Raw genomic sequence first — 21,993 nt, 5'->3', positions numbered from 1 at the left:
TAGCCCAGACATTGACAAGGGTCGAAAAAAAGATTTTTATTTGAAATAATAATTTTCTCCTTCACAGCTTTGCTTTTGTCACAGAATGCTCCCTTTGCAGCAATTACAGCATTGCAGACCTTTGGCATTCTAGCAGTTAATTTGCTGAGGTAATCCGGATAAATGTCACCCCATGCTTCCAGAAGCCCCTCACACAAGTTGGTTTGGCTTGATGGGCACTTTTTGCGTACCATACGGTCAAGCTGCTCCCACAACAGCTCAATGGGGTTGAGATCTGGTGACTGCACTGGCCACTCCATTACAGATAGAATACCAGCTGCCTGCTTCTCTCCTAAATAGTGCTTGCATAATTTGGAGGTGGGCTTTGGGTCATTGTCCTGTTGTAGGATGAAATTGGCTCCAATCAAGCACTGTCCACAGGGTATGGCATGGCACTGCAAAATGGGGTGATAGCCTTCCTTATTCAAAATCCCTTTTACCTTGCACAAATCTCCCACTTTACCAGCACCAAAGAAACCCCAGACCATCACATTACCTCCACCATGCTTGACAGATGGCGTCAGGCACTCTTCCAGCATCTTTTCAGTTGTTCTGCATCTCACAAATGTTCTTCTATGTGATCCAAACACCTCAAACTTGGATTTGTCTGTCCATAACACTTTTTACAAATCTTCCTCTGTCCAATGTCTGTGTTCTTTTGCCTATATTAATCTTTTCCTTTTATTAGCCAGTCTCAGATATGGCTTTTTCTTTGCCACTCTGCCCTGAAGGCCAGCATCCGGAGTCGCCTCTTCACAGTAGACCTTGACACTGGCGTTTTGCGTGTAGTAATGTACTTGTCTTGTTACTCAGTTGTGCAGTGGGGCCTCCCACTTCTCTTTCTTCTCTGATTAGAGCCCGTTTGTGCTCTCCTCTGAAGGGAGTAGTACACACCGTTGTAGGAAATCTTCAGTTTCTTGGCAATTTCTCGCATGGAATAGCTTTCATTTCTAAGAACAAGAATAGACTGTCGAGTTTCACATGAAAGTTCTTTCTGGCTATTTTTAGAGTTTAATGGAACCAACAAATGTAATGCTCCAGATTCTCAACTAGCTCTAAGGAAGGTCAGGTTTATAGCTTCTCTAATCAGCCAAACTGTTTTCAGCTGTGCTAACATACTTGCACAAGGGTTTTCAAGAGTATTCTAACCATCTATTAGCCTTCTTACACAGTTAGCAAACACAAAGTACCATAAGAACACAGGAGTGATGGTTGTTGGAAATGGGGCTCTATACACCTATGAAGATATTGCATTACAAGCCAGACATTTGCAGCTAGAATAGTTATTTACTACATTAACAAAGTATAGAGTGTATTTCTGAATCATTTAATGTTAGCTTCATTGGAAAAAAAACTGCTTTTCTTTCAAAAATAAGGAAATTTGACCCTAAACTTTTGAACGGTAGTGTACATCAAACTTAACAGATGGCACAATGCAGTCAGATAGGCAATGTTCTCCTGGCATTCACCAAACTCAGACTGGTCCATCAGATGCCAGATAGAGAAGTGTGATTTTCCACTTCACAGAACACGTTTCCACTAGTGATGAGCGAGTATGCTCGTTGCTCGGGTGATCTCCGAGTATTTGGAAGTGCTCGGAGATTTAGTTTCTGTTGCCGCAGCTCCGAGATTTGCGGCTACTTGACAGCCTGAATACATGTGGGGATTTTGCCTGTTTGTTAGGGAATTCCCACATGTATTCAGGCTGTCAAGTAGCTACAAATCATGCAGCTGCGGCAACATAAACTAAATCTCCGAGCACTTCCAAATACTCAGAGACCACACAAGCATGCTCGGGAAAACCCGAGCAACGAGCATACTCGCTCATCACTAGTTTCCACTGCTCCTGAATCCAGTGGCGGCTGCAAGCCCTGCATCGGACAATTGGCATTGTGCTTGGTGATGTTAGGTTTGCAGCATTATGTGGTCTCCATTTTATGGCTGAGTTGCTGCAGTTCCTAATCGCTTCCACTGTTTCAATGAAACCATTCACAGATGGAATATTTAGGAGAGAAGTAACATTGTGAACAGACTTGTTACACCGTTGGCTCCTACTACAAGACCGCGCTGGGATCAGTGAGCTCTGCACCACCAACCATTCAGTCACATGTTAATGGCAGACAGCATGGCGGTGGGGGGACAAATGTTATACACCGGGAACAATGTGACGGAATGAACAAGCTGAATTCAGTGCTTACTTTTGTTCACATGGTTTGGATATAAAAAAATGCTTTAGTATTTTTTTCACATGTGTAAATGTAGAAGACAACCTCTGAAAAGAATCTTGCAGTTTGGTCCATTTCTTGGGGGTATGACAAGTGTTGACATGTATCATTGAGTGAGGGAAGTTCAGAGAATAGAATAAGCTCACATACAGATGAGTAATTCTACTGAGAAAACAACGGGCAGAAGAACATATGTGGGGGCTTAAGGTCTCTGCTTTATCTTTAAAGAACTATCTGTATCAAGCTTCTGATTTCCAGAAGCTTTGCAAATTCCTTTTCCTTCCTTGATAATCATCCTATCTGATCACTGTATCCTGCAGACTAAAGGCGACCCTGTCTATAGTGTTTGTTTAGTTACACCTAAAAGCCTAAAACTGAAACCTTTCAGATCTTCTCATCCCCTTAAAGACAGGAAGAGCAAATGCTGGTTCCATTACTGTCTGTGCAGAGAGATTAAACACGTGCCCCTAGCACAACATCGCACCACCAGCCCTGGTGAGGAGGAGACTTGGTATTAGTGCTAACCGTTTACCCGAGCTTATAGGGGACCAACTGAGAAGGTCTCACAGCTGCCACCTGCAACTCAAAATGGCAGCATCCATTAGTCTCCTCAATATGGAATCATTGGGATACTGGAAATTGGTATCAATGGATTTACATCACAGTCACAAGTTCTTTGGATAAAGCTAAAGTCCAAGTGAAAGGGACAGACTCTAGAGCTATTAACGAGCTCTAAATTAAAAATGTTGCCCATTAAGACTGTGTGAAGGATTCTCTGAAAGCAAAAGTATCTGGCATTGAAAAATTAACATATTCCTGTCTTCTCTCCCCATGAACATCATGTGTTGGTAGAAGGTGACTGTCATGACGCAGATATTAGGTGACCCAGGACCAGGGGCTTCTTCCGAGTCCCTAACAATAGGGGGTGCCCTAGGTCGCCCTGTTCTCGGGTTACTTCTGAAAGTGAAGATGCCGGGGCCACATACCTTGCCTTATCTCCTGAATCCACCCTCCGTCTGTCCCTTCCCTCACCCAAGGACAAGGGAAGCAGTTGAGCACTGCAGTACACCAACCAGACGAACAAGGCAACATGAACATGGGAACAGAAAAATGCCAGGCATACAAATATTCACTCACATATAACAGAGTAATGCACTGGGGAGTGGAGGATGGAGGGGGACGAAAGTAGGAGAAGGAAAGGGAATTATCACACTAACTCAAGCAACAGTCATTGATAAACACCTTTTCATATAACCACCAACCAACTAACTATTCTCCCAGCCATACAGCATAAGCTAGCTCTAACGATGTGTCAGTCAGGACCCAGATTATATTTTGGGATAGGAGTGACTAACAATGCTCAGATGAGACCCTGACTCCCAGATCTCCCAAAATGGCCGCTTAACCCTTGTACTGCCATAAATAAAGTTAGTTTAAAAAGAAGGAGAAGTGCTTCTTTTCAGCGCAAGAGTAGGAGCAATCAGATGCAGCAGTCTTTTGGCTCTCCTCTGTCGCTGTAACCCCGTGACAGACACATCTTACATAAAGTAATTGGCTGGTCTCACTGAAAGTGGTGGGCTCAAAGAACATCTCTCTACGCATTGTAGAAGAGTTTGTCGATCCCGGTGATTTAGAAGATACCGTCTGAGTATTTTTTATTTTGTAAGGGACACTCTTGACTATTTCCATCAAATAATGTTTTGGGGAAAAGAGTAGCTTGATCAAATTTGTTCTTAAGCCACTGCCAGAAGCATCAGATAGAAGCTTGTTCTTCTCTCCCCATGGAGAACACATGAACGCTCAGCCATGTTCGGCATATACAGATGTTGGCCGAACGAGCTGTATGGGCACCTTAATGTGTATAAGGGCTTTTAGATCCACATATTAGTCTTTGTTCCATCACAAGGACGTTCACCGACTGTCTTAAGGTACTGTCACACTTAGCGATGTACCAGCGATCCCGACCAGCGATATGACGCGGTCAGGATCGCTGGTACATCGCTAAGTGGTCGCTAGTGAGCTGCCACACAGGCAGATCTCACTAGCGACATCGCTGGGGACAGGGGTCGCTACTTACCTGTCAGACGCGGCGATCCTGACGTCTTCCCGCCCGGCTCCACGCGTCGCTCGTCCTCACAGCAGGAAGCTGACGACGAGAAACAGTCCTGAACGTTCTCGCGCGATCAGCGATAACCAGCGGGGGAGCGGGTCGCTGGTATCAGACACAGCGATATCGCTAGCAATATCGCTATAACGTCACAAGTTATAGCGATATTGCTAGCGATATCTCTTAGTGTGACATGCCCTTTAGGACAACAAAATAAGATAGCGAGTCCTTGAAGATTAGGCTGTCTCCTGTAGCAGCTGAAAGTTTAGTCTTTCTTACTTAAGCAGCACCACTGTTGGGTAGCATCCCCCATTTTATACACTAGCCTTTTTCTACATGAGCCTTCCTCACCTCTTTAGGACATCTTACATTCCAATCACATCAGTTGCACCATCTATCTACTCCTAAACTGATAATGACAGAGGATGAACCCATTCTGCACCTCCTTTAACATATACATGTTAACCTGGCAGCCTTACAGAAAATGAGTTTGACCTCTGACTAGTTGTGTAGTGACCTTTTGCTATGGTGCTTTGTAAAGCATTTCAGCCAACATTCCAAGTGTCCTTGGAGATAGTTATGAGGTTCTACAGGTGAATCTCATTTTGTTTTCTTAGAGGACATTTTCCCATGAAACTACATCTTTTCCTGTATGCATACAGAGTCATGGCTGAAAGTGTTGGCACCCAATGAAATTGTTCCAGAAAATGAAGTATTTCTCCCAGAAAATTATTGCAATTACATATGTTTTGTAATACACGTTTATTTCCTTTGTGTGCATTGGAACAACACAAAAATAATAATTATAACAAAAAAAAAAAAAACTGGAAAAATGGGCAAACTGGACATAATGTCACTCAAAACCCCCAAAATGGGCAGGACAAAATTGCTGTCACCTTTCCAAAATTGTGTTTAAACAACTTTGTTTCAAGCATGTGATGCTCGTTCAAACTCACCCGAGGCAAGTAACAGGTGAGGGCAATATGAATATCACACCTGAAAACAGATAAAAAGGGGAGATGTTTACTCAGTCTTTGTATTGTGAAGAGAACTGTCTGAGGAATTGGGAAATAAAATTGTTGAAAAAGATCAACAATCTCAAAGTTAGAAGTTATAACACTAGCATGCCATGCAAGCCTCTGCACCTTCCACCTGGCAGGGATGCCGAGTTACTCACTGCCCAGGCTGCCCTGCTATGTCTCCTGCTTCTCCATCCGTGTCCCAGGGTCTGCTCGCTCCACACAGATTCCCTGGCAGAGTGTTTAGGGCACGCGCATTTCCTGTATTTTAAAGGGAAAGGGCACGCTCCTAGTGTGTTCCCAGCCAATAGCTGGGAGGCACTTAATACTTTAAAGGGTTCTCCACTACTTGGACAATTCCTTCTTGATCAAAATGTTTGGCCCCCATAAAATAAAGCTTATACTGCCCTCCCTTTCTGGCGCTGGCAGTCGCTCTCCCCGGGGAACGCGTACGGTGTTGTGACATATGACGCTAGTGCCCTATTAGTGCTGGCGTCATAATACCGAATGAGAGCCCCGGGAAGAACGACTGCCGACGTATTTGTACAACTATCAATGACAAAACAGAATGAAGCAAAGCGAGACCTAATGTCGTTTAAAGGGATTTTATGCATTCACAAAACCCTTGTATCTTGGCTGCAGCCTGTTTTAAAACAAATAACCAAAATTTTTCTTACTCACCCTCCCCAGGTCCAGTCATGAGTCTACACTGTTGCTTCCACTATCTGTTATTGTTTGCAGCGCTGACTTCATGTCAGAGCTCACCAACTCTGTCCGAGTTGACGGCACAAACCGCGGAGCTCACTGATTGACTGCAGCGCTGTCAATGAGATGTCAGTGCTGCAGACAATAGGAGACACCAGGAAGAAGTGGAAGCTAAAACCAGGAAAAGTGAGTAGAATGCAGATTTTTTTTTTTTAATAAACTGTGCCAGGGGAGAGGGCATTCCGAAATTAGAAAACGCCTCTAACTGCGAACAAGTCCCATGGTGTTACAGTTTTACAGACTATATGTGCACTTAATCATGTCCAAAGGCTGAACTGTAATCAATCAAATCCTCCAACATTCTGATATGACTGTAGCAGTAAGCATTAGACTGAACCAGCACGCTGCACGCATAAACACGGTCCGCCGGCATAACTGCGGTTCACGCCAATCACAGCCCCAATCCAAGCTTCGCTGTGAGCAAAACACTGCACAAAGCTTTGTAATTGGCATAATATCTGGAGAGAACGATAATGCGGCAGAAATAACTTCACGGCAGATATTTATTTTTATTTATTTCATATATTTATGTACTCGGATATTTATGTACCCGTGCTTTATACATATGAGGCAGTCACGGAAATTTGTGGGTAAACAAATTTGTTTCAAGCATGTGATGCAGAAACAAAGGAACAGACATGTTGAAATCTGACATGCCTGATCTCGATCACCCCTGATAACTGCTGTTGAAGAAGAGATAGTCGTGGCAACTAATGTGTAAGCTGAATTTGTCACTTGCAGTAACTCATAGAAGATGATATATAAGATAACGCTGCCGGATCTACCTATAAACTGACGGAATCCACAAATCAAATATTTGTAAACAAAAATAAAAATTCCCGAATGGTGAACTCTGCTCTGCCGCACTGACAGATTCAGCTTTGCTACATGGTCTCTCTGGGACTGATACTGCAAGAACCAGTGTGACCAAACTGAAGACACAATGTCCCATTCATGTCAGCAGAACAATGCCGAGGGAACAATGCTGCCCAGACATTTCCATGCAGCCTACTTGTTTAGGCCGCTCTTACTAAAGAGGCTGATTGGAATGTGCTTCTCCTACAACTGTCTCCCAACTGCAAAAAACTACAAACCCCTATCAGAGAGATGGTAAACCAACAATAAGCCAGATGGCGTGAGCAATACCCTGTAAAGGCCCGAGCAATGCCCTATAAAGGGACAGACTTCAAATGCATCCTAGCACAAAAGGGCATTTGAGCACAGACGGGCGCGATAAAACCCTCTACGAGCAGCCACTCCTGCTAACAGAACGTCCTCTATGCTCGAAGTGAAATGCAAAAGTTAAGAGGTGCCAACACGCTCATTAGTGCAGCCGCATAGAGGAAGGATTACGGGCAGCCAGGGTGGTGGGGAGGGCGCTGCTCTGAATTGGGTCACATTCTGATGTTCTGTTAGCTGCAATGTCACACCTGAATGTGTCATTGTATATCATCAGATCCCATGAAGGTGCAACACATTTAATGAAGAACCCAACAGAGAAAAAAAACCGAATAAAGGTCAAAGGGGGAAATATAGATAAATAAAAGATAAAGGAAACAAGATATTATGTATTAAAACACCTTGATACATGGTGAAGTGGAGGCACAACAAACAAGGGGTGCCTGAACATATAAACAGCAAGAAATAGGATTGTTTCAAGTTATGCAATAAATTACATTAATTAAAAAAAGGAATTAAGTAAAAAGGAGGAAATGGATAAAAGAGGGAGAGCCAATTAAAAGATATATACAAAAGTAGCAGATTATGGCAACATCAAAAAATGGACAATTGTAGGGGACAAAACAGAGTATCCAAAAACCACATGCTAGAGTCTAAGCAAAATAAGAGTAGCACAGGAATAAATAAGTGTAGGAAGTCAGGGGATACATCCTAAACAAAAGTGCACATGTGAATCAGTTATTTGCACAGATGGAGAGGCAGCATGATATCCGTGACGTTAGCCCCAAATAGAAAATATCATTGATGAGTCCATATAATAGAGTAAGGTGGTATTGCCTAGCAGGCTGGCTTGCTGTGCATGTACGGCACACACCTCGATGCGCGTTTCGGGCAACATCCTTCGTCAGGGGGTTCAATGAAGCATATTGCGAAAAGTAAATTACTCTAAGGCCGCAAATTACTCAGTCTTCTGATCACATGTAGTACGATTTTCTCCTCCAAGAGAATCAGATCAGTTATGGTAATGACACTCCCATCAATCTCTGATCCAAGTGTCAGTTTAGTGTGATCCAATTCTCTCATATGACAAAATCGTACTTCAGGTGATGAGAAGACGGAGAACAAAATTTATCCACCTTCTCCACCCTGCACTCAGATGTCATCCAAGTGCAGTCTGATAATTTCCACGCATACGTAGGCTTGAATGGGTGTGTGTCATCCGAAATGTGATGCAAATTGTAGCATGCTGCTATTTTTTTCTCATGCTGAATTGGTATGACAAAAGAAAAAGCTGATCAGCACTGCACCATTATAAATTATTTGTCAGAGTACTATCTGAAAAAACATTGGCTAGCACTCGTCCAATGTATACACTTGTGTGAGTGAGCCCTAATGGTAATTTCCACACAATGGTCATCCTCAATACAAATGTCCTTCATATGACCATTGCCAGTACTGATGTAAGTAATGGCCACACAAGAGGCCATTTTTCCATAGATTTGCCAGTTTTTGTATCTGATAATGGATTCTTCGGGCGATTAATAATTTCTTTGGATCAGGTCTTTCAATCGACCAACTAATCTCCATTAGGCCCCGGCAGAACAATGTCATACAGTCACGCTCATGGATAAACATCTTTGTGAAATTCCAATCTGCTGAAATCTCCTAATACATGTTTCTGTACATTGTAGTTTGCAGTATTTGAAGTGTGCAATCATTGGGTTTAGGGCCATATAATACATGAGAAGAATCCAGTGCTGGGTGCCGGCACCAGAGCAGCCACAGGGAATCGAATTTCCAAACCTACCCCTACATGGAAAGGTAGGGATTCGGCCTATAATCGCTTATGTGTTAGAAATTTTTGGTATCTGATAAAAATGACTATATTCATTAAAGTGACTGCCATCATTATGGGAGTGACAGCTGTTTGCATAGAACATACATGTAAGCACAAAGTCTCCCTAACCAAGCCACAAAGTGTGGGCTGAACAGCATCATCCAGGACAGCACTGATCATCAAGGAATGTAAGGATTTCGGCACTCCCGATTACTCCACTTACAGTACTTAGGAATACTTTCTTCGGAACAAGTGCATTACCAATGTGTTATTCATTCTTGAGTTTAAAATAAGCAAACAAAAGTAAAGCTAAACTAGTTTTTTTTTCAAATGTAAATGAAAAGAACAAGTTGTGTATATGAGGAGGACATGGTCAACCTTGGGCACCAAAACTGCCTCTGCAGAGCTCCTACACTTTCACCTTTTTGAGCACTGCTTCTTACAACTTTCTATCATGGATCCCTCTACACGGAGTGTACATCCCAATCTTATTACCTCCTGGCGAGGTACTAGCTATCCATTGTCATTTGTGGCCTACACTCGAAACCTCTAACCCAAGCTCTACTATCATATGCTTACATCATGAGGGCATTCCTAAGATCTCAAGGCTGCTGGCCTGTGACCTGACCGTGCCTTCTCTGTGGAATTGGCTTTGAAATTCGGTCCCACCGCTGGGTTGTACAGCCAGGTCACTAACAACCACAGGCCTACTGATGTCACAGCCCCATCAATGATAGCGAAATGGCCCCATGTGTCCTCCTCCACAGTTTATCATCATTATCGTTAATCATCCAGCCCCTTCAAGCTTCAAGGATGTACCAGACCCTCTTGCCTTGATCAGAGGTGCATTACATTCTGGCTCTAATACACTGTGATATGGGACATTCTTGGACTTTAAACATCAAGTGGGAACATCACATCCCGACTGCATTTGGATTCCTCTTTCTTCTGTGAACTCACCATCTCCTCCGTGGACTGATTAAGATCATGACTTAAAACTAATTATAGAATGTTCTCAGTTTTTAGTGCATTTGCATCTACTGAGCATGCATCTGTTGTCAATTCCAACAGATGCTCAGTAGGATCTTGTCACCATTCACTATTCACCTCAGTGCATAGTAACAATGCGCTCTCTCACCGGCTCTGATAACAAGTGACAAGATGGTAAGAGAGTGCACTGTCACTATGCATTAAAAAGGATAACGTACAGTGACAAGATAATACTGAGTATGTCATAATTGTCAACTGACGCAACTTCAGAACATCAAGGACTAATCCAGCCCCTGAAACGGATGTTAATTATGTTGGGGACAGAGACCGCGGAAATGACTACAGCTTCTGGCCCCGATGACGTCTTATTTGAGTATCCGAACACGCACTGGGGATTATCAAACAAAGCGTCATCAAAACGGAAATAGGTAAAAAAATAAATAAAAAAAGCAGTTAGAATAGAGAGGGAAGCTTATAGACTTTTTAATTAAACCAAATTAGGAAAATTATTATGTTAAAATAAATAGAGAGACATTTAGGATGAGAATCAATATTAGTTTCTGACCACCCCTTTAAAAAAACAGAAGGAATGCCGTCATTTTATGTTGACTGTAACAACATGTACTAGAAAGCTACAAAGAAGAAGAAGGTCATAATTCTAACTTGGCCTCTAATAACCCTGAGGTCTGAACATAACTTTGCAGGAGACATATATAACCAGGCTGCCCCACTTACGGTATGTCTTTGACATGGATCAGTGAGTATTTTCTGTTCCATTTTTTTCTGGAAAGCTCATCAGTCCTTACCATTTGGAAGGTCAGGTCGTAGCAATAAAATATTCAGAGTTCTGGGGATTTATTATTACGAGGTGAATAAGGAGGCTTTGGTTTATAGAACCAATAAAAGTTTGGACGTCATTTTTACGAAACTGGCCACACATGAGGAGATGTCTCCTGTGAGATCTAAAGAAGGTAGCCCACAGCCCTCGGACCCCCAGCTGTAATGGAAGGATTGTGTCACTTCAAGAACCTCGGACAGGTTATAATAATAATCTTTATTTATATAGCGCCAGCAACTCTTAATCTAGGTATAAAGGTTTGTGTTTCATCATTATTCTCACATCCTTTTAAACCCTTCCCGACATGTAATATACAGGCATGTCACATGTCGGAGGGGTGTGTATGGAGCGGGCTCAGGATCTGAGCCAACTCCCAACATGGCGAGTGCCGCCGATGGTATTATATAGCCTACCGGATCTGAGATCACTCTAATAAGTCTGCAACTACCGGCATCAAAGAGAACTCTGATTCTGGAAGTATAACCCTTTAGGGTATGTTCAAGGTTTTTTTTACCTTGATTTTGAAGCAGATCCGCCTAGAAATCCATATAAAAAACTAAATTTGAATACTCTTTGTTGTGGGTTAGAAAGCAGATCTGCTTCAAAATCCACATTAAAAAACTCTCCGTGTGAACATACGTTTAGCAATCAGAGGGACTTCCTCTGTCATCCCACCCATCCATTCCCCAATGGGTTGTCATCGTGGTCAAGGGCCGAATAAACGTCCTACAGACCTGCCATTTTAAGGGTATGTGCACACATTGCGGATTCGTCCGCGGATTTTTCTTCGCGGAATCGGCAAAAGCCACAGGTCAAAATGCCTGCGTTTTACCTGCAGATTTAGGGTATGTGCACACGTAGTTTTTAGGTGCTGCGGATTTTGTAAAATCTGCAGGTAAATTTCAGGTCAAATGACCTGCGGTTTACCTGCGGATTAGGCTGAGGTTTTGCCCTGCGGTTTATCACCTCTACAATGGAGGAGATGGTAAACCGCAGTGGAATCCGCAGAAAAGAAGCGACATGTCATTTCTTTCTGCGGATTTGAAACCGCAGCAAAACCGCGCGGAAAATTCTGCAACATGTGCACAGCGGTTTCCATTTTACATAGAGTAAAATGGTACTGTACAACGCAGCAGATTCTGCTGTGGACCCGCAGGGCCAGAAACGGTGTGGATCCGCAGCAAAATCCGCAGCGTGTGCACACACCCCTAGTGTGGATTTCGCCTGCATTTTTACACTTGCGGATTCCTATAAGCGAATAGGTGTAAAAACGCTGCGGAATCCACAAAAAGAATTGACATGCTGCGGAAAATAAACTGCTGCGTTTCCACAGCATGTGCACAGTGGCTTTTGTTTTCCATAGGATAACATAGTACTGTACATCCCCTGGAAAACTGCTGCAGATCTGCAGGGCCAAATCCACAACGTGTGCACATACCCTAACTCTCTTATTAAGCTCTTCAATAAAAGTAGGCCGACAGAACAATATGTAGTGTTATAGAAGTTTGGCAGCGTGTTGTGCAAGAGATCAAATGATCGTCTTAGTGGGACTAAAAAACTTTTACAAAAAGTTGAAAAAATTTGCATATTATTGAAAATTACACACAAAAAAACTCAAAAGAAAAACATATTTGATATCACTGCATTCACAAAGATACATATACAGCACGGTGGCAGAATTACTGCTTTTTTGGTCACGGCACCTCCCCCAAAAATGCTTTCAAAAATTATGTAAGCTAAAATATTACCTATAAAAATACAGTTCAAACTGGAAAAATTAAAGCTAGCCTTTATAGAACCTCATTGACTAAAATGGAAAGAAAATGTATTTTTTTTTTTTCCAAGATTTTTTTTTATTTCAGTAAAACATGAATATTTGGTATCACAGTAATAGCACTGACTAGAAAAAAGTTACTGGGCCTGATTCATCAAGACCAGCGTTACTCATTCCGGTCTTGATTAGTGTGTATATCGGAGTCAGACGCTCCCAATTCATGAAGAGACGTACGATTCTCCATGAATCGAGAGTGTCGGACAAGCGACGTAGACTACTGTGTGCACCTCGCCCCTGCCGGATTAAGATGTGCGGCATAGCAAATGCTGCTGCTTGTCATGAATTTCTTGAGTGGAGGACACAACTTAATGGTCCTGCCCTAGCTTTGCCCATTTTATCGGAGACATGAGATTCTGGCTTGAGGACACCAAAAGAATTCTGGTGTGAAAGCTTTGACGAATCAGGCCCCAGGTCTTTTTTTATAATGCAAAAATATAGCAGAACTAGCTGAAGAGCCCGGCGCTGCCCGGGCATAGTAACTAACTGTGGTTAGTTATAGCAAATTATAATTATCCTCCATCCCATAGTCCCGTGCCCATATACCCATCATACATATCCTCCATTCCATAGTCGAGTGCCCATATACCCATCATATATATCCTCCATCCAGTGGCGTAGCAACTGTTTGTGGCGCCCGGGGCGGTCGAAAAATTTGCCGCCCCTTTGGTCGTTGATAATCCAGAAACATCCGATGAGCCCACACTACACTCAAAGATATAATTTTTAGTCTGCTACTAACTCTGCTGTTATTATTTCTAAATTTCCAGACTTTCATCTTCTTGCAGTTCTCTATCTAACATGACTGACCAGGGCACATGTGTGACGACAAGCTGCATGTAGAAGCTATGACACCACTGACTGACCAGGGCACATGTGTGACGAGAAACAAGCTGCGTGTACAGACTATAACACCACTGACTGACCAGGGCACATGCAGGAAGATTCGCTGACGCTGGCACATGCAGCTATATAATGCTGGTGTAATAGGTGGAGCTCACTGACCTGTGCCCCCGCTCACACCGGCTGATCTCAGTCACCGCTGTGTAGCTCGCACGTCAGCCGCACATGTCACCAGTCAGGATAGTACTCAGTGGCGCACTGTCGCTGTCCTTCCTCTGTGATCATGTGACCACTACGTTACCCGGCTTCTACTACCACACCCACCACTCTGGAGACCGCCCACCCGCTGACCTCAGGACCGTGAGTCTCTGACTGAGCACGGCTAGTGATAGTGACAAGATTATGCTTGTCACATACTTTCTCTGGTCCGTGCTGGGGCTGAGGCGCTATGGTCTCTGTACACCGCCGCTGCCTCTGGCTACAGGTGTGATACTGCACCGTGGTAGGCGTGTACCTATAAGTACAGGACCCTTGACTGAGCATGTGATGTGTGTCATATGACATGTCTTGTGCCTGCAACTTCTGGGGAGGCAGGTGCAGGAATCGCCTCACGAGCAGCCTGGACTACCGCCCAGACTCACCGGCATAAGGGACAGAGAGGAAGAGGCTGAGAGAGACACCGACAGAGTGCTGCTGCCGCGCCTCCCCTACACACATGCCGCCTGGGGCGGACCCCCCCCCCCGCCCCCCCCACGCTACGCCAGTGCCTCCATCCCATAGTCCCGTGCCCATATACCCATCATACATATCCTCCATCCCATAGTCCCGTGCCCATATACCCATCATACATATCCTCCATCCCATAATCCCGTGCCCATATACCCATCATACATATCCGCCATCCCATAGTCCCGTGCCCATATACCCGTCATACATATCCTCCATCCCATAGTCCAGTGCCCATATACCCATCACACATCCTCCATCCCATACTCCCATGCCCATATACCCATCATACATATTCGCCATCCCATAGTCGAGTGCCCATATACCCATCATACATCCTCCATCCCATACTCCCATGCCCATATACCCATCATATATATTCGCAATCCCATAGTCGAGTGCCCATATACCCATCATACATCCTTCATCTCATAGTCCCGTGCCCATATACCCATCATACATATCCGCCATCCCATAGTCCCGTGCCCATATACCCATCATACATATCCTCCATCCCATAGTCCCATGCCCATATACCCGTTATACATATTCTCCATCCCATAGTCCCGTGCTCATATACCCATCACACGTCCTCTATCCCATAGTCAACCATTATGACATCATAATGAGCGGCGGGGCTTGCAACCTATGATGACATCAGCGTCGCCATGACAACCATTATGACATCATAATGAGCGGCGGGGCTTGCAACCTATGATGACATCAGCGTCGCCATGACAACCATTATGACATCATAATGAGGGGCGGGGCTTGATACACACACACTTTTTCCCCATTATGTAGATAGGGGCAAAATTGTTTGGTGAATTGGAACGCGCGGGGTTAAAATTTCGCCTCACAACATAGCCTAGGACGCTCTCGGGTTCCAGACGTGTGACTGTGCCAAATTTTGTGGCTCTAGGTGCGACGGTGCGGATGCCAATCCCGGACATACACACAAACATACTGTACATACACACACTTGAGCTTTATATATTAGATTGCTGTTTCTGCTTCCGTCTTACCCCACAAAGAAAAACAAGCTCTCATATGGCTAAGTCAACGAAAATAAAAAATGTAAATGTTAGGCTCTTGGAAAGTGATGATTAAAAAGAGGAAAGATTTAGTGACAAGGGTTAACAAAAATGTTAAAATGAGGCAGAAAAACCTCAATAATAACTTATGATAATCAGAAGTGCCACATGGCTGGCCACACATGGGACAATGAGGTGCCTAAGGCCATGTTCACACATCAGTATTTGTAAGCCAAAATCAGGAGAGGAACAATCAGAGAAGAAGTATAATAGAAACACGTCTCCAGTTCTGTATTTATCACCCACTCCTGGTTTTGGCTTATAGATACTGATGTGAAATAATGAACGTGGCCTAATGCCTGCATTTGCCAACATAAGGCATAGAGGACTGCCACTTTATCTATGCTGTCACATATACTTTTACAGATGCTAAGCCACAGGTTGCCAACTTTGCCTCTGACATTTGACCCAATGTAGAAGTTTTTAGTAAACACATAAAACCTTGGGGGGTTTCTTAGCAAACATTCACAGCCTGTGCTGAGCTGTGATCCACATTATCTCAGTATTCAGGTCATTATCATTTGGAACGCCACCCAGGTTTCATTTGCTAATGTGCACAGTAGCGGAGAATACATCACAGCTGTCAAAGGCAATGAAGTCGGACAGACCCCACAAGGCAGAACTTCTGGAAATTAAATTGGACTTGCTACAACTAATTATTCTGAGACTTATCCTGGGGATAGATACAAGAGAATTGTCACTATTCCAACAGAAATGTTGCAAAGCCCAAACAATTTTTCCTCTTCTGCAATCATTGTGTTAATATCGTCCAATTACTAATTACATGAACTTGATGGACATCTCTCTTTTTTTAATTGTATAAACTATATACCAACTAAAACACAAACAAAGCACAGAATGAAAAATGTGCAAAAATACCTTGCAGTAAGACATATAATAGTAGTAAGCAAGTGCTGATAAAAAGATAACCAACTAATGAAAGGCGGTGATACATTTTCCACCAGGAAACAATTGCTCGGTAATGAAAAGATTGTTACAAATGCCAAGTATTGTTTGTAGGATTACAATCTGCTCTCCTGCTGCCTCCTCTACACATATAACATTGTGTATCTGCGAAGCAGGAATACATAGTATACAGCGAGAATCAATAACTACAGAAGATAACCCAGAGAGTCTCCAATAAAAGGTTACAGTGATGAATGACCTGGTTATGTGACCCAGTCCCTTATCAGAAATACTCCTGCGATCAGTAAACCGGAATATAACGTTATTATCTGTATGTAGTGTTTGCAAATTCCAATCTTTATGGCTGGACTAGAGTGCAAATCCCTGGATGACTTCAAAGCTTTAAGTGTAGCCTAAAGAAATACCTGGAGGTTCCAGAACTCGCAGTCTTAGCAATCACATAATGGTCTAGAATTTATGAGCCACTCATTTGTATTGGTGATAATGTATATGCGCCATAGGCGGAACCACCGATTGTCGTTATTGGTTGTATAATCATTACATTTATGGATAACGCAAGACATTACTATCATACAGGGGACTAACATTAAGGCAAGCGTTCACACCTTAGAGCAATAAGAGGAACTCCAGCTACACGGACATAAACTCTTCTTTATTGCTACATATCGAAAAACCAGATAATATCCATACTTGGCTTAAAAATTGAAAAAAAAAACACCTGAAGCATTTCTGATGTGTCAAGCAGTTTTTGTCAAGGTTTTTGCAACGATTTGTGAAACCTGCCTTGGAAATTGCAAAGTGTGAATGCAGTATTGCTGTCAATCGCAGCACTAATTGCCCTACATTCATGGCATGGTTGTGCACTTTTCGAAAGAGTCACTAGTAACTGGCCCCATGCTACTAGTAACCCATGATCAGTCCTAGGGAACATGCAGCAGTTTGGATAATGCCTCACCTGTGTGTCTATGATGAGAGTGCTATCCAGTCAGCATAGTGTACAGTCCAGGTCCAGTATAACTCCTTCCTCAGTAATGTCAGTGTCTTCAGGCTTCTCACATTCCCCACTGTTGATCCAGCAGCCAGATCCCCAGGCAGCTCACACTACACAGCAGCAGCAGCAGCAGCAGCTCAGGGCAGGCTCAGCACTTGGCAGCCACTCCCCAGTCCTGCCTGCTGCTGCTGATGTGATGAGCAGCCTGGGGCTTCCCATTTCCATGTGGTGACCCAGCTCTGCCCCACACTACTACACACAGGACACACATCCACATTACTGCCCATTGTATAGCAGCTGACCTGTAGGAGCTGGTGGTGTTACTTCTTTTGTTTATTTCTGTATGTGTACAGATACTTGTACAGAGGTTACATTCAATGGAGAAGACAAGAAGCCTCCAGGGCATGGAAAATAAAGCAAATTGTAAGGGTGTGTGCACACGCTGCGGATTCTGCTGCGTTGTACAGTACCTTTATTTCCTATGGAAATTAAAAAAAGCTGTGCTCACGCTGCGGATTTTTCCGCGCGGTTTTGCTGCGGTTTACAATCCTCAGCATGTCAATTGTTTGGTGCAGAAACGCTGCAGTATTAGGCTATGTGCACACGCTGCAGATTCACCTGCGTTTTTTTCCGCGCAGAACCGCAGGTAAAACTGCAGGTAAAGTGACCTGTGGTTTTCCTGCGTTTTGGTCTGCGGTTTTGCCCTGCGGTTTCACACCTCTACTATGTTAAAGGTGTGAAACCGCTGCGGAAACCGCCCAAGCAATTGACATGCTGCGGTTTGTAAACCGCACGGTAAAAAACGCACCGTCAGCACAGCGTTTTTGAAAACCCATAGGGTTTCATTGTACTGTACTTGGTCTGCGGAACTGCTGCGTTTCCGCAGGGCCAAAACCGCTGCGGAAACGCAGCAGAATCCGCACCGTGTGCACATAGCCTTACACCTCATCCATTATGAGGTGTAAAACCGCAGGGCAAAACCGCAGATAAACCGCAGGACTTTTGTCCTGCGGATTTACCTGCGGTTTTCTCTCCAAAATCCGCACACCCAAAAAACTACGTGTGCACATACCCTAAGAAGACTATATATCAGCTCCAAGTTATATGACATCAGATTTGTTTAATAAGAACTGGTAAAAAGATAAATAGGCTCTCAGGTAGAAATATCAAGTATTCAATAGTATAATAAAAATTCATAAAACATGAGGGGAGCAGCACAAAACAGAGCGCATTATTTATTATGCATTGCTTATATAGCGCCATCATATTCCCCAGCGCTTTACAGACATTTTTGCCACTGTCCCCCATTGGGGCTCACAATATACATTCCCTATCAGTATGTCTTTAGAAGGAAACTGGAGAACATGGAGGAAACCCTTGCAAACACGGGGAGAACATACAGACTTCTTAAAATCATAGAATCGTAGAGTTGGAAGGGATCTCCTGAGCCATCTGGTCCAACCCCCCTGCTCAAAGCAGGATTCGCTAAATCATCCCAGTCAGATGTCTGTCCAGCCTCTGTTTGAAGACTTCCATTGGAGGAGAACTCACCACTTCTCGTAGCAGCTTGTTCCACTCATTGATCACTCTAACTGTCAAAAAGTTTTTTCTAATATCTAATCTGTGTCTCCTCCCATTCAGTTTCATCCCATTGCTTGCAGATGTTGTTCTTGGTGGGATTTGAACCCAGGACCCCAGCGCTGCAAAACAGTGCTAACCAGCAAGTCACCATACAGTGCTAACCACTGAGTCACTGTGCTGCCCTTGAAGTGCATGAAGATCAGATTGGGGGGGCAATATCCAAAGGTAGATATACAAATAATGTAAAGCTGACCATACACATTACCCTAATGACCGCTGAACCTGCTAACATTGATGGCTTCAGCTGACGGTCTGTGTATTACCGCCAGCCGACTGGTGGTCAGGAAAGATGTCGATCAGTCTAACTCACGTCCGATTGCATTGTTCTCCCGAAGAAAGCCACTGACTCCCACGTCAAGCAGCGACTTTTCTCATGGAGAATAGGAGCGCTCAGCCAAACGAGCGCCGCTGTGCATAGGGGAAACCGCCAAGATGGCCGCCGACTGAACACTCTTTAAGCAGACAGCCATCTATTGTGTACCATATAGGTATCTAGCCCTCTCGAGAAAGGAAACCCATAATATATAGTTCATGTAGCTTCAAAAATGTATTTCAAACATAGATTAAACGTAATAGTAAACAAGTAAAAAAAAATTAAAAGAATAAGAAATAGAGAAAAAAAAAGAAAAAGCTATGAGATCTTTCCTGTTGTTTCGGGGAGAGATGAGTGACAGCCAGCGTCTCCACCGATACAGTCACTAATCCTTCCGTCTGCCCGCTGTTGTACTTCTCCCTGACACCTGTGTTTGCTATAGCAGTGGCATTACTGGTTGTCACTCTGTATTTCTAGAAGAAGATAAAACAAAAATACACTGAGCAGAAGTGTCAGAACCTGACACAGGGATACAGCCATGTAAGATAATCAGAAGAAATTGTTTTGACTTTTTTTTTTTAAGTTTAGAAAAATTCAGTATTATTTTTCATGCATTTTTCACAAGCGCTTTTTTGTATTGGTATTTATATCACACGTGCATTAACTTTACATTGGCCCCTATAGAGAGGATTGTGGGAAAAAAGCCTTACCTAGAATAAGCAGTGCTTGGGAAAAAAAAAAAAAAAACCTTTTGCTTTTTTTAAGCAAATTTTCAGCTGCGTTTTACAGTACCCAGTACCAACAAAGTATGAGATTTCAGAAATGTCATGCAGACAGCTTGGGTTTTTTTTGTCCTCAGTAATTTGTGTCAAACCTTGTTTTTTGCAGAATGCAGCATGTCACTTCTTTCAGCATTTGGCCGGGGTCAGACTTGTGAGTACAATGCGAGAAACTCATGCGTCAATACCCGGTACTGCCGCCGGCACTCGGGACCGGAGTGTGCGTCTGCATAGAAATACATTCAGCCGCACACTCCGGTCCCAAGTGCCGGCGGCAGTGTCGGGTATTGACGCACGAGTTTCTCGCATTGTATTCACAAGTCTGACCCCGGCCTTTGGGGTGCAATAAACTCAGGTATCGGCTTTTGCTGCATTTTTTGTGCCAAAACAGGATGAAGTAGACTGAGATTTTTTTATGCACTTTATCAGCATGCACAAGAGACATGTATGTACCATGACACAGGTAAAGCACAGCAAAAAAACACAAAAACTAAGCAAAACCTGCTCTTTTGGAGCAATTTTCTTACTGCTAAGGCTAGTTTCACATTAGCGTTTACGGCCGCAGCGTTGGGCTGCGCACGGGTGCCGCTAAGCCCCGCCCCCTGCCACACCTCCGCCGGTAGCTCCGCCTACGGACGCAAGACGCTGCATGCGTCCTGCGTCCCCTATCTTTAGCACTGGGGATGCAGGCCGTCCGCAGTATGCGTTTGGCGGTGCATGCGTCCTTTTGACGCTGCGCTGAGCGCACCAAATTGCAACCTGTTGCGTTTGGTGCTGGTCGGCGCAGCGTCAAAAGGATGCATGCGCCGCCAAACGCATACTACGCACGGCCTGCGTCCCCAGTGCTAAAGATAGGGGACGCAGGACGCATGCAACGTCATGATTCCGTAGGCGGAGCTACCGACGGAGGCGCGGCAGGGGGCGGGGCTTAGCGACGGCTGTGCACAGCCCGACGCTGCGGCTGTAAACGGTAATGTGAAACAAACCTTAGAGAGCAAGTTTTGCCTGTGCGGGGGGGGGGGAATGCATCAAAAACGCAACGCAAAGTGGATGGGATGTATACAGATCTCGTGCCCATTGTGCTTTTTATTTACTCCGCGTAAACTGACCCCCGCGGTGCGCGTTCCAAATCTACAACATGTCAATTTCTCTTGTGGGTAAGCTGAGCTTTCTGTGCAGAATTTCCCCATCCTTACACTATACGAGGAAAATTGGCAGGTAAAAAACTTGTATTTTTAGCATGAATCCACAGGGGGAAATGCATCTAAAATGCATGTAATTTGCACATGACTGTATCAATAACGTTTTCTCAAAGCCAAATACCAGGAAGTGTCAAAAACAAAGATTTATTGCTTAAAGCATAAGACAACAAGAGACAAAATATACAGCGTCAAAAAAGCGATAAAAACGCATGCGAAAAAAGGCACTAAAAATTTCAATGAAGAAACACAAATAACCTAATTTGCATAATAAGTGCAAAAATGGTGCAGAAAATCAAAAAAATCACCAAAAGCTAATTTTGGGAACGTAGCCACGTTTAGACAAAAAATTGCCATAAATCTGCTCTTCGTAATAATAAAGGACACAATTAAAAAAAAAAATGAGAGACTCTTAGTCCATCGTGGGCAACATCACAAAACATTACATTCCTCATCATGAGCATGTGAAGGACTTGTCTGAGGATGATGGCTATACAAATGGCCGTCAACTGGACAGTGGCAATGAGCCTGATGTGTTTCACCCTGGGGTAACATCTGTCAGACGTGGCAGAGCGGGCGGCCATACGAGTAGCTCGCTCATTGTGATTTTCATTGCTATGGGCTGTGTGAAATCTTTCATGCACTTGTCA

The 21,993-nt window shown here is 43.8% G+C and overlaps 1 protein-coding gene across 1 annotated transcript in view; it reads right to left on the bottom strand.

The window, feature by feature from the left end:
- BCAR3 (BCAR3 adaptor protein, NSP family member) overlaps positions 1-17,667 on the bottom strand; it is a 146,888-nt gene extending 129,221 nt beyond the window's left edge. The window contains exon 1 of the mRNA XM_073571418.1: positions 17,376-17,667. The gene's annotated coding sequence lies outside the window, so the exon portion shown is untranslated. The remainder of the gene's footprint in view (positions 1-17,375) is intronic.
- Between the last annotated feature and the right edge of the window lie 4,326 nt (positions 17,668-21,993).

The sequence above is a fragment of the Dendrobates tinctorius genome, unplaced genomic scaffold (assembly GCF_039654945.1).
Source record: "Dendrobates tinctorius isolate UK_male_01 unplaced genomic scaffold, ASM3965494v1 ptg000029l, whole genome shotgun sequence".
Taxonomy (NCBI): domain Eukaryota; kingdom Metazoa; phylum Chordata; class Amphibia; order Anura; family Dendrobatidae; genus Dendrobates; species Dendrobates tinctorius.
Note: the sequence above shows the minus strand (reverse complement) of the source record. Positions and strands in the feature narration are given on the sequence as shown.